This window comes from Eschscholzia californica, unplaced genomic scaffold (assembly GCF_041429995.1).
Source record: "Eschscholzia californica isolate CP2 unplaced genomic scaffold, dmEscCali1.0.p SCAF_4, whole genome shotgun sequence".
NCBI classification, from domain to species: domain Eukaryota; kingdom Viridiplantae; phylum Streptophyta; class Magnoliopsida; order Ranunculales; family Papaveraceae; genus Eschscholzia; species Eschscholzia californica.
Genome location: NW_028238461.1, coordinates 23,235,210 through 23,248,129, shown reverse-complemented (window position 1 = coordinate 23,248,129; position 12,920 = coordinate 23,235,210). Strand labels below are relative to the sequence as shown.

Sequence of the window (12,920 nt, the reverse complement as noted above, 5' to 3'; positions counted from 1 at the left end):
CATAGATGGAAAGAGAGAGAGAGATTTATTTATCTTTCTAACAGAAAAGGAAAGGAGATTGAAACGAGCTCTCGGCCGGATATATTTTCGAGAGCTTGAGAGAGAGACGGATTCTCTCGGCTATAAGAAACAGGGGGAGACCGACCACCAAAAAGATCATCCCTCCTCACGGCTGAAACAGAAAACTCATCATCATCTCTCGGTTTTTGGAAGACATCTCTCCATTAACAGTTACAACCGAGAGCTAGAGAGAGGGAAAGTTTAGAGATTTTTGTTTCTGTTTCTTCTTCTTCTTCTTCTTTCTCCTTCTCTTAGCGAGAGAGAGAAGTTTAGATTGAAAGAGTTTGAAGAGACCGAGAGATATTGTTTTGTAGAGAGAGAAAAAGATTGAATTTATTATAAAATCCATTGAAATTGTCTTCTTCTTCCCCTTTCTTTACTGTTCGGTTAGAGAGATAAAGAGAGAGTTTATTATTGCTATAGAGAGAGGAAGAGAAAGGATAGAGTGAGAAAGAAAGAGAAAACAGTAGAGAGAGAGAAAAACCAGAGAAGGAAAATAATTTTCTCACCAGGAAATCGTTTCCGGGAAGACGAGAAAATTATTTTCCCTAAGGGTCTGTTTGGCTGCACAGAGGGAAATTTGCGAGAAAAAAAGTGTTTTCTTCTCCGAATCTTTTTCTTTCTTTAATGTTATTAATTTTTATCTCTCCACCATGATTATGACCTCTTTAGTGATGAGTAACTAATTTATCTAATCTAGGGTTAGGATGAAACCTTAGTATCGCGTAAATGTCTGACTTTTTCAACTCATACCTAATATCTTCGAAGTACTTTTAAATGATAAATTGATTTTTCTTATTTAAATTCATGATATGTCTTTCATTAACTATACTTATATTTTGATGATTCATGTTTAGACTAAGGTTGTGGTTGTTTTTTCAAAATTTCAGATCTGAAATCTGAATTGGTCTCCAATTCAGATTTCAGACGTTTGTTTTTTTTTTCACAAAATCTGAATTGACGTCTGAATAGTCCCAAAGTCTGAATTCGGCTGAAATAAGTCCACATATTTTCAGACTTCAAAACAAGTCTGAAAATGAAGGACACAATCTGAAATGAGTAAAATGACGAACTTAACCCTCTTAAAAAAATTAGAAATCAAAACAATCGAGTTTTTTCTCTTCTCTTCTCGGCTTCTTCACTCAGAAAACCCTAGGGTTCCAGCTGAGTTCCATTCCTTATGCTTTCCCTCCCTCCTCCCTCTCTCTCTCTCTAAAACACACACACACGCACTTTCTCTCTCTTAAACCCTCTGTGAGAAACTCCATTAAATCGAGCAGCACCGGAGACCTAGTTGTGAGAAACTCCTCTGATCTCGACTCTCTTTCAACTCCAAACTGGTATGGTTTTAACTTCTATGTTATTTGATTTCGTTCGATTTCTATTTTTCCCGATATATGTATACTGGTTTTATCTTTCCCGATTCTTTGATTTAATGAAACCCTCAAATTGTGGTAAGTTTTGACATATTACGAAAGGATCTTCAAATCCGAGTTTCATGCTCACCGGAAACTAACCCCTTTTTTGGGTAAGAAAGTTGACACGTTTCTGAGTTCAAAAACTAACAATCCATGGACTTTGATAACTGGTCATCTAGGGTTCATTCATCCAACAACTACTTTACTACTATGCATACTTCAAGGCTTCACTCTGGTACCCAAATTTCATTCTCCTTTAAATTCCTTGAAATTTCATAGTAGTAATTTTTTGTTTTCATGAATTTTGCTAAAGTTTAGATCTTTTCTGTTTTTAAATTCTTGTTGTTGTTGTTGTTTTGAGGGTTAGTTAGAATTAGGGGTTTTTAGTTTAATTGAAGTAATGGGTATCTAAGATTTTGATTCAATTACCCAAACTTGTATGAATTGATTAGTTGGTTTCATTTAGAGATCTTGTATGACTTAATGGGTATCTAAGGTTTGGTAGAAGTAGGGTTTTGATTTAAGATGATGTTTGAATTTTTCCTGTTATTCATATGAGAATGTGTTTTTGATTTTAAAACAGAAAACCATTTGATAATGGTTGATTCAGATGGAGATGAAGATGTTCAAGCTTGCTTCCCTTGTCCTTTTTGTTATATAGAAATTGAAGTTCCCTTATTATGTTTATTTTGAAATTGTATGCACTTAGCCGAGGATTATTTGAAACAATGTGATATACTCTAGTTTATCGTAATTGAAATCTTGATGAACCATAGAGCATTATGAACCATAGATTTTGTTTACTAATTTAGGTATGGAATTCGATCAATTCTCGACAACGGGAGGAAGTGCTACTGCTGAGAAGAACGATGTAGAAGAAATCTCTAACAATGATGGATTAAGCATGGGAAAAATAACATTTAAAAATACTCCCGAGTTTAGAAATGATTTTATCATGTGTTGTATAGAAGAAACGAACAATGGAGGCAACGCGGGAGCTTCATTAAGAGTTTCTTCATGGGAAAAGATCGGAAAGAAGCTGAAAGAAAAGTACAAGTGTCCTATGCCACAAAAAAAGTTAAGGAATCATTAATTCATCACAAACAGTATATACAGGAATGGTGTAGTTATTGGTGTGTGATGATAAATGGAAACTAGAGAGAAAATGGTATGGTATACCTTGATTCATCACAAACAGTATATACAGGAATGGTGAGAGGTTCATCTCTATTTGGATACATCTCTTTTGAAAAGTGAAAAAGTGAATCGGAGAGCTGAAAGATTTAGAAGTCATTTTAGGTCTGGTTTAATTTGGTGGTTCGTAATTTTCTTTTGTAATTGGTGTATTTATTACACGTGTTTATTTTTGCTGACGTGGACAGTTCCTTGCATGCCATGTTTCAGGTTTTGTGGTGGTTAGTGGTGCTGGTTCGGTTGTGGTGGTGGTGGTAGTGGTGTTGGTGGTGGAAGTTTTTTAATTCAAGGGGTTATTAGTGTTAAATTAACACACATTCAGATTTTTTTTTTTGTTGAAAGATTTGGATTTTTTTTGTTGAAAGATTTGGAAGTAATTGTTCTTTTACTATAAGGGTATAAATGTAAAAAATTCAATTCAGACATAATATTTCAGATGAAAAAACAAACATGCTAACTCGTAAAATTATTCAGCCAATTCAGATTCAGCCATTTCAGTTCAGCCAATTCAGATTCAGCCAATTCAGATTCAGACAAAAAAAAAAAAAAACAAACACAACCTAAGTGTCTTTAATGTCTCATGCTTAGGATTTGATAGTTAATAGTTAGATTATCATTTAAATATTTATTTTTGAAATCAAAACATTATATTTTATTCTAAGAAAGTTGTATTTTCCGAGGATGATAGATTTGTCTCTCCTTGAGTTATAAAAGATCGAGTTGTCACTAATTAGGCAATAATTTACGCATATTTAGGTGGATTCCGAAACCCTAGACTTTCTCCACATAAAACTTCTCCTTACACTTTATTTTCCCGTTATTTTGGAATTATTCATTATTTTTCCCACCTCATCATCTTACACCAAAGTAAATCCAAATTAGTTATAGGAGTCAGAATAGATTGACGTAGTCTCTGAGGAACGAACCGGTCTTACCGGAATTATCACTTGACGCCCGTGCACTTGCGGGTGTAGACCTATTTAGGAAACTTTCTAGGCCCATCAAAAGACACCCCCTTAAATTCTAACATTTATATATTGGTTAAAGGCTCAACTAATAAATAAAATCTAATTAATAAACATTTGTCTAAAGGCACCCCCTTGAATTCTAAAGGCACCCCTTAAATGCCAACATTTATATATTGGTTAAAGGCCCAATTAATAAATAAAACATAATTAATAAACATTTGTCTAAAGGCACTCTTTTTCTCACCTTTTCTCACTATCTTATCAAACACCTAAAATTTGACTTTGAGGTAAGAAATCTCTTTTCTTTTGGCTGCGACTTTGAGGAATAAAGAAAATTCTTCGGGAATAAAGACTTTTCTTAAAACTAGTCAAATAAGATTGACTTTTTATGTTTCTTTTTATTGCTAAGGGGATTCTAATTTTAGAAGATGCTATAAAAAAAGGCTCCTCCATCTCATCACCTCTCTCTGCCACTTCATCTTCTCGACACTTCATCATCTTCTCCGGCGAAAGTCGCTGGCCGGCCAATTTTCCGGCCGGTGACCTTCAAACATAAAAAGAAATTTTTATTTTATTTTCTCTCTACTCTCTCTTTCTCGAATTTTTTTTTTTTTTTCTCTCTCTCTCTAGAACAGATCTAGAGAAAGAGAAGGTATGTTCTCACGAACAGACCTTCAATGGTATAAGCCCAACCACCAAACGGCTAAAGACAGATCAGAGACCGACTGAGATACCAGAAGCCATTGATTCTACTGCTTCTCTAGGTATTTCGTTGATATTGTTGGTGATTCGCTTACCCATTTTCGCCAATTTGAAGCTTGATCTAGATTATTAAAGTTTTGATTTGAGATTGAAATTTTCCAAATCAGATTGAAGAAGATAAAGGAAGGATTCTTCTTTTTGTTTGATTTTGATTTCATGATGCCTGAAGGAGGAGGGTATTATTGTTCAAAGAAGACAGATGATATTTGTGAAGATGTTTGTGGGCAGGTGGGTTGATCTTCTATTCTATTTTGAATTTGGAGTTTTAAAAAATTTGACTTGTTCTCGATCTGTTCATGATGTAGAATGGGTATCAGTTTCCATGATCAAAACCCTAAACCTAATAAAATCTAGAGTAGAATTGACATAATGCTATATGTATTTTTTTTTCTTATCTCTTGGCCTTGATATGTTTAAGGAGATTTTAGAGTAAAACAAACCTTCTCTCTCTCTAGATCTGTTCTAGAGAGAGAGAGAGAAAAAAAAGAAAAAAAATTTAGAGAGAGAGAGAGAAATTTTTTTAAAAAAAAATTTAAGTTTGAAGGTCGCCAGCCGGAAAATTGGCCGGCCGGCGACTTTCTCCGGAGAAGATGATGAGGTGTCGAGAAGATGAAGTGGTAGAGAGAACAGATGAGATGGAGGAGAACTTTCAAAAAAAATGTATTTTGTATTCCCCATAAAAATTTATTCATCGGAGAATTTTCAAAAAAATCTGGATTCCCTCGAGAATTTATTCCCCCGGAGAATTTTCTTTATTCCCCAAAGCCGCGGCCTTTCTTTTTAATGAGAAAGAAAGTCGTATTCTTACTCATATATTTTCTCGCGTATCAGACGGACCCTTAATTACTATGGCATTCAGGTTGTATAGTATCTTTGGGATAATCTCATGGCAGTTTCGCTGGTAGATGCCCTTTTATTCTGATTTATACTAACGGGAGAAGAGGAGGACGATGATGGTTAATTATTTTACTGGGAAGAAGAAGAAGAACCATATAAAAAAACTAAATAGTTTGTTATATAGAAAACAAAAAGTTTACTCAACCCACCTCCCCGGACCCCTATTGAACCGCCCGTGAGAGAGTTCTGTCCTCTCACATGTTCAGTCACGTGGAGAGAGAAATCCTTGTTTCTCTCACAGAAGGTTTAAGTGAGAGTGCAAGGAGGCGGGTCATGTAGACTTGTCGTATAGAAAATTCAAAGGAGAGAGAAATAAGGGAGAAAAATCGTGGAGATTGTAACCGATTATTAACAATAATACCCTTCTGTTTTGTGTTAATTTACATGAAGAAGATTTTATATCAGCCCTTGTATGTAATCCTTATCGACCTCCTAATAAAAAATAAACGACTAGACTTATCTCTCCCATAATCGACTGCGACAGATCCCTCTTGGCTAACGTTGTTGGGACAGATTGCCTTTAATTCTAATTTGAGAAAATAAAATACAAAGATGAAGTGAAAAAACTATAACTTGAAGGTGGAGAGAAAGAGACGGAAAAGTATATAACAAACAATATATGGGATGGATAAATACCGAAATTCCAATTTAAATTTGAGAAAATTCGAAGGGGAGAGAAATAACTGTAAAAGTTGTGGGTTGTATGAGATAGTTTGTTTTAGGATATTGTAACTGATTGTGACACTAGTATATTTCTGTTTTCAGTTGATTTACATGAAGATGATTTTATATCACCTGTTGGATGTAACATCTATCAAATTTTCAACAAAAATAGACGGTCAAACTTATATCTCCTATTACCGACTGACCTGTTTTCATATAATTGATGACTAAAGCTGACTTATACAATTCTCTTGGTAAAAGAAAAAAACCACATGCATTTTGGTATCATGTGATAAATTCCATTTTAAATGTTGGCCATCCAATTCTCATCTTGAATCTCCACCCTGCGTGAAAATTTCAATTCCTCTTACAATTCTCAATTGTTTATAGGTGGCCAATATATGGACAATCAAATCTTTTATGTGGACAAACGAAAAAATTAAAAATCTTATATGGACAAAAATTTATAGGGGACAATCACCATTGTATATTTTATCCATGCCCTCTAAAAATTAGGGTTTTTAATTTTAAGTCCTCTCATTTTCTTCTTCCATAAACCCTAGGCAACATTTTCTTCTTCTTCTTCATTAACAACTACTAAATTTCTAGAGAGAGAAATTATGGGGATGTTGTTGATCATGCTAACACCAACGAAAGAGAATGATGTAAGTTGCTTTGGAGTTGATGAAACTTTGGTCAAATGTTCCACTGGTGGAAGAGATGCAACAAATCGGTCATTGGAAATGATCCTTTCTTGGGGATCAAGTGGTCAGACTTCAGTGGTTTTGGATCCCATTGAATTGGCCAAAGTTGTTCTCCCTAGAAATTTCAAACACAACAATTTCTTTGTTTGGCAGCCCAACACTTTTGTGGACTGTGGATGTTACAGTAACATAGTTATTCCCCATAGGCTTCTCTTATATGTTACGTAAATATTTCCTTGTTCCAAAAGAGTGTTCTTTTTTGCTTCCTGTAATTTTTTGAGTGTATTTCCAATTCTTTCATTTATTATGGTCATTTGTGATTGATTTTGTGAATCGGTCTTTCCGAGTAATACTTGTATTATATGGAATGTGTAGTATGTTTATTGGAATGAAAGAAGAGGAGGAGAAGGAGGAGAAGGAGAAGGAGAAGGAGCAAGAGAAGAGGAAGGAGAAGAAGATTAAGAATGATACTTAATTAGGTTTTCTATTTTTAACTATTGTATTTGTTAACAGTCCTTAGATTAATTATTGTTAATATACAAGTCCTTATAGAGTTGTCCCCTTATTAAATTAAAGTCAACTAAGTCAAAAACATTTGATTCGCATCGGACCCAAGTTTTTCATATAAAAAAAATTAGTTGTCCACGTATTGGCCACCTTGTTTATACCAATCATCTCCCCATTAACTCCAACTTCTTCCATGATATCCACTCATCATCCCTCTTTTTCTCCAACGTCTATTAACTTATTCACAAACAGTTTCTCCTCCCTCAATTTGTAAAAACGACTCTGCATATAAAACTATCTATGTGAAGGTAAATTGGGAACTTGAGGGCTTTTATTGTCCGTGTTCCTCCTCAATTTGGTTTTCCAATTTCACTATTCTTCATTAGATTTGCAATAACAATAGATTAGTGCTTTTATGACTTTGTAAAGATAGGATCCTAGAGGACAGGGTTTTGAATTTCATTGATTGGTTTGTGAGAAAATATTTGGGTGCTTAAATTGGTGACTTTATTGTATACTAGGGTATAGCCCGTGCCCTAGGGCACGAACGATTGTATCAATCACATTTAACGAAATTGTTGATGAAATAAAGCAAATTGTCATAAACTTATCTTAACCAGAAATGTAATGTTAGATACAAGCATGTTACAACAGCTTGACTCGAGAGGAACTCGAAAACCCCATCACTTGCAATCACAAAGAACAGATGATTTGGGGTTAACTGAACCACTTTCGTCCAACGGTATTATCTCCCAAACTCCTCGTAAACACAGTTCCAGGGTACAACCTATCTTGTACCCCAAAGATCGCGTCCATCATTTTCTTCATCAACCCCAATTCTGAACATCTGGATCCTTAATCCCTTCGACTTCATCAGCACTCAAAATCCTAGCCCCACAAAGCTTCACCCTTTCATATTCATCCTTCCTAAACGGTATTTTATCACACGAGAGGTCCTCGACAATAACACAACTATCATTCGTCACAGCAGTCACAACTTTTGAATCACCCACCTTGGCAACAAAAATTGTACCCCCACTAACAAGAATAGTAATAGCAGATGTACCTCTCACACTATCATCGATATCAGTGTCATGAGGTTCAGAATTTGTAGCTAAAAGTGTTGAGTTATACGCTTTTATAGGATCATCTAACAATGTAGGATCATTTAACAACGTTTGAAAGGATTTCTACTACTATATCCTTAACAAAATTCGAACACTGAGTTCCAAATTGACCATGACCATAAAAAACACCAAATAAATGAAGATTAGGGTTACCTTTGCATTTTTCTGATTTGAGAAATTCATATGTTTAGGATCAGCTATAGTTGATGATATCATTAGTGTTCAATTAGGCTATATTTCACATAACCATGAAGAATATCCATTTAACAAGTTCATTAGTGTTGTTATACCCTAATCTAGTTTTAATTAAACTATAGGTAGATGATATCACATATGTATCAAGTTCATCAGTGTTCATAAGTATATTTCTCATCTAGTTCATAATGTTTAGGAATAACTCCATGAAGTATATCCAACTTGTATCAATGTCGTTTTTGAATTTTGACCAATTGAATTATATACTGTATATGTTTAGGATCAGCTATAGTGTTTAATTAGGCTCACCATAAATTTCACAGTGTCTCAAATTTCAATTAAGCCCACGAGAAACATAACTAAATAATGAACATCCAAAATAACATAAGACTCTTTCAAATTTCAATTAGGCTCACAGCAAATCTTTGTAAATAACCAAGACAAATTTCATAGTGTTTAATTAACAATGGAAATGATAATTTAACCAACTTAACAATGGAGATTTACAAGGATTTAATGAGTAAGATATAATGATAATTTAACCAACTTAAAAATTGAGATTTCGTAGGCTCACCGGAGATCTTTGTAATTAACAATTGAGATGATAATTTTTGAAAAAAGAATAAATTGAGTATATAGGGTTGATTACCCACTAGAAATCTGAATGGAATTGAAGTTCAGTGAAGAGAATGTGGAGATTAAAACTCTAAAACTCTAAGTGAAGTTCAATTGAAATCTGAGTAGAACTCCTCTTATTTTGAACATATAATTATTTAAGATTTGAGTAGAAACTTTCCCTAAAATCTGAGTAGAAACTTTCTTTCCTTTTTAAACGAATCTAAAGAGAGGGAGAAAAAAATTTAATTTCTTTTCTTAACCCTTGAAATTTATTAATGTGGAGATTAAAATTCTAAAGTGAAGTTCAACTGAAATCTGAGTAGAACTCCTCTTATTTTGAATATATAAATATTTAAGATTTGAGTAGAAACTTTCCCCAAAATCGGAGTAGAAACTTTCTTTCCTTTTTAAACGAATGTAGAGAGAGAGAAAAATTTTAATTTCTTTTCTTAACCCTTGTATGAATCAAATGTTACGAAATTTATTGTTATATTTTATTGAGAGAGAGAGAGAGATTTTTATTAATTATTATTTTTTCTATTACTTTTTTGTTTCTTTTCTCTTAAATTAGTTATTATTCTATTGGGAGAGAGAGAGATTTCAATTTCTTTTTTTAACCCTTGAAATTGATTTTGTTTCTTTATTTCTTAAATTAGTTATTTTAATTTCTAACAAGGAAACGATTATTGTTTTTTAAATAGGTAACTTTATTTCTACGAAGGACTGTATTTTAAATTATGAAGGGCTTCTAAACAATATCCTTTATTAAAAAAGGATGTTTGTCCCAGTCATCATTTTTCCTTCTGTTTTATATAATAGATTTATTTCTTAAATTAGTTATTTTAATTTCTAAGAAGGAAACGATTATTGTTTTTTAAATAGGTAACTTTATTTCTACGAAGGACTATATTTTAAATTATGAAGGGCTTCTAAACAATATCCTTTATTAAAAAAAGATGTTTGTCCCAGTCATCATTTTTCCTTCTGTTTTATATAATAGATGTTTCTTTTGCTCGGTTCATCTTACTAAAAAGTACGTAATTTCGTAACATCACTAATATAATTTGTTCATCTTACTAAAAAGTACGTAATTCCGTAACATTACTAGTAATATAATGTTGACCAAAACATGTAAACTGGTTCATCATAGTAATTAACCCTCTTTGATTACTCTATAATGCAAATTTATAGGTACTGCAGCAACCAACCGGGAAAGAATCATTGGGGTTTAGACCATAACCCTTCTTGTTGGAATAACCAGGATATTCATACTTGTAGAACTCCTTTTTTTCAATCAAACGAAATCCCACCTCCTCACCCAACTTCACTACCTCCCAATTGTTGAAAGGGTGAGCTGTCTTATGTGTTACGTGAGCTTCTCCCTTCCATGTCAACATCTCTCTTGCACTTCTAAAAAAACCCCTTACCACCTCCTGGTGCAATCTGTCATATTAAAACCCCATATTTTATAAGTGATGTCATTAGATCGGTCCGACGAAGGACACCAATTTTAAAGGTGTATCTATAGACTCTTGGGGCCTCCGTTGAGAGGGTGCATTTCTCGGACTGAACACTCCGAGGCGACGAGTCCCAAAGCATTGCCTCGGACTGGCACATAGTCCGACCTTTCTCGGACCCTTTAAGTTCTCTCTTCAAGGTCAAAATTTAGGACCTAAAGCAAATCTAGGTTAACAAAGAAAAAGAAGAACCATTTTGTTGTAGGAATCTAGGGCATAAATCAAATCAAGGACATTAAACTATTTTGTTGTAGAGAAGAAGAAGAAACAAAAGCAATAAATCTAGGTCTCAGATTCATAAGCAAGCTCGGATGTTCAAGCTCCGAAGTCCAAGCTTTTCTTGGAAGATATTTGAAGAGAAAGAAAAATAAACAAAAAAGTAAAGAAGACGGGTCCGTGGGGATGCCTTTGCGGTCATACCGGGTGCGCTAACAGACAGAGGCCCCAAGAGAAATTTGGTGTGCGCCTAGACGCACCCAATTTTTAAAGTGATACGAGGGAGAAGAGAAAGATAAGTTACTTAATCTGGGAGGGGTTATGCTCTGGATGAACCATGACAGCATGGGGAAAGTTGAAGACAATCCTGTCAAATTTGATACGGTTGAGTGAAGGATGTTGTCTCATTGTATGTACGTCTACTTCATGCAAGATAGTGCACCCTAATTCCTCCAATTTTTCCAGATTTGTATTAGCTTCCGGGTACTTTGTCCTCACAACATCTGCATATTTCTCCACAAATGAATTTTGCAATCATACAAAATGTTGATTACACAATATAAAATTATATTACTCGGCACATCTGAAATATTTATAATGCGGTATAACATAGCAGATCTGACTAGTCGGCCGAAGTTCGTTCGGACTTTGTTATTTTAAATTAGAAATGGAGATAGATATCAAACTCATTTAAGTTAATAGTTTATATTCGAATGAATTACGTATAAACTAGTCATATTCAGATAGATCTAATAACGATAGCTAACATAATTTTTTAAGGTCTATAGTCCAAGTCAAATTCGTGAGTAAGTTTTTGTTGTTTTTCATGTTTTTTACCATTCTAATTAAGTGGTTAGATTCTAAAACAAGTCTTTTGGTATAATGCATATGAAAAATAAAAACAAGCCTAAATTTGAGAAGAAAACTTGTTTTAAAGTCTAATTTTAATTATTAAGTAAAAGTAAGGAACAAGAAAATATTGTTAGACTCTAGGTAGAAATCCGATGTGGGTTTTCATGATTCGAACTTCCAACAATTCATATCTACTTCGTCTCCAATTCAGCATAAGAAGTCACATTAGATTTATGCTTTACTTTTAATTAACAATCCTAATTATATACTTAAAAAAAAACAAGTATCTCATATATATATATATATATACACACTATATTATATATACTATTTTATCCTCAAACAACTTTGTTTTACATAAAGTAGATTGAAATAGTCTCTGTTAAGGCCTGATAAATAAGATTCACATCTCATCGAAAAAAAAAAATAAGATTCACATACTAGGCCTAGGAGTAAAAAATCAACACCCCACTAAGCACTAAGCCTAGGTGGAGAAAAACAAAATGTTATTGATATGAAAGAATGCCTAAGGAAGGAGTACCTTTGCTGTCAAGAGAAGTAGCAAAGATGTTTTTGGCAGATTGAAAGGCATTTGCTAGACAAGATGAGAATGAAAAGTCACCTTCTCCAACAAGTAGTATCTTATGACCACTACTATAATGCTTTTTCCATCTAATCACCTCATCTCCCATTTTCTTCTTCTTCTTACTTTAACAATAATTCTCATGTTGAATTTTCAGTTTTTACATTGGTTTTTATCTACTACTTAGTAAACGACTCTTCAAAAACTCCATTCTCCTTGGCATCAGTGAACCAATGAAAGTGTTTATATCCTTTCAAGACATTAAAACAGAGATTTGTAGTTTTCTTCACAATACTCTAAATATTGGGAATTAGTTTCAAATTAAACACAAATAGGCATGACTCTTTATTTTCTTCATTCACCCATGTTATATTAAATATGGGATCTCCACCTAAGCTTAAGAACTGGGTGTGGAATTTTTTCCCTATGTGTCCATGGTGATGGTAGTGCTTTTACGCAAGTCTGGAGGTCATAGTTCACTTGAATTACTACATTTTAAAAAGAGTTAATTCCTATTTGGCCCCATATTTTGTGACCAGCTTCCTTTATGATCCCCTATTTTTCGTAAATTCAAATATGATCCCCTTTTCTTAACACTGTCAGTCAACTTTTATAGTTGATCTTTTTGTTTCCATATTC

General features: G+C 33.6%; 2 pseudogenes; both read right to left on the bottom strand.

Annotated features, from left to right (window-relative positions):
• Window positions 1–7,744: 7,744 nt before the first annotated feature.
• On the bottom strand, window positions 7,745–8,563 carry LOC147543729 (putative protein phosphatase 2C 35 pseudogene; annotated as a pseudogene).
• Window positions 8,564–10,285: 1,722 nt separating this feature from the next.
• Window positions 10,286–12,390, bottom strand: LOC147543728 (uncharacterized protein At4g26485 pseudogene; annotated as a pseudogene).
• Window positions 12,391–12,920: the final 530 nt, after the last annotated feature.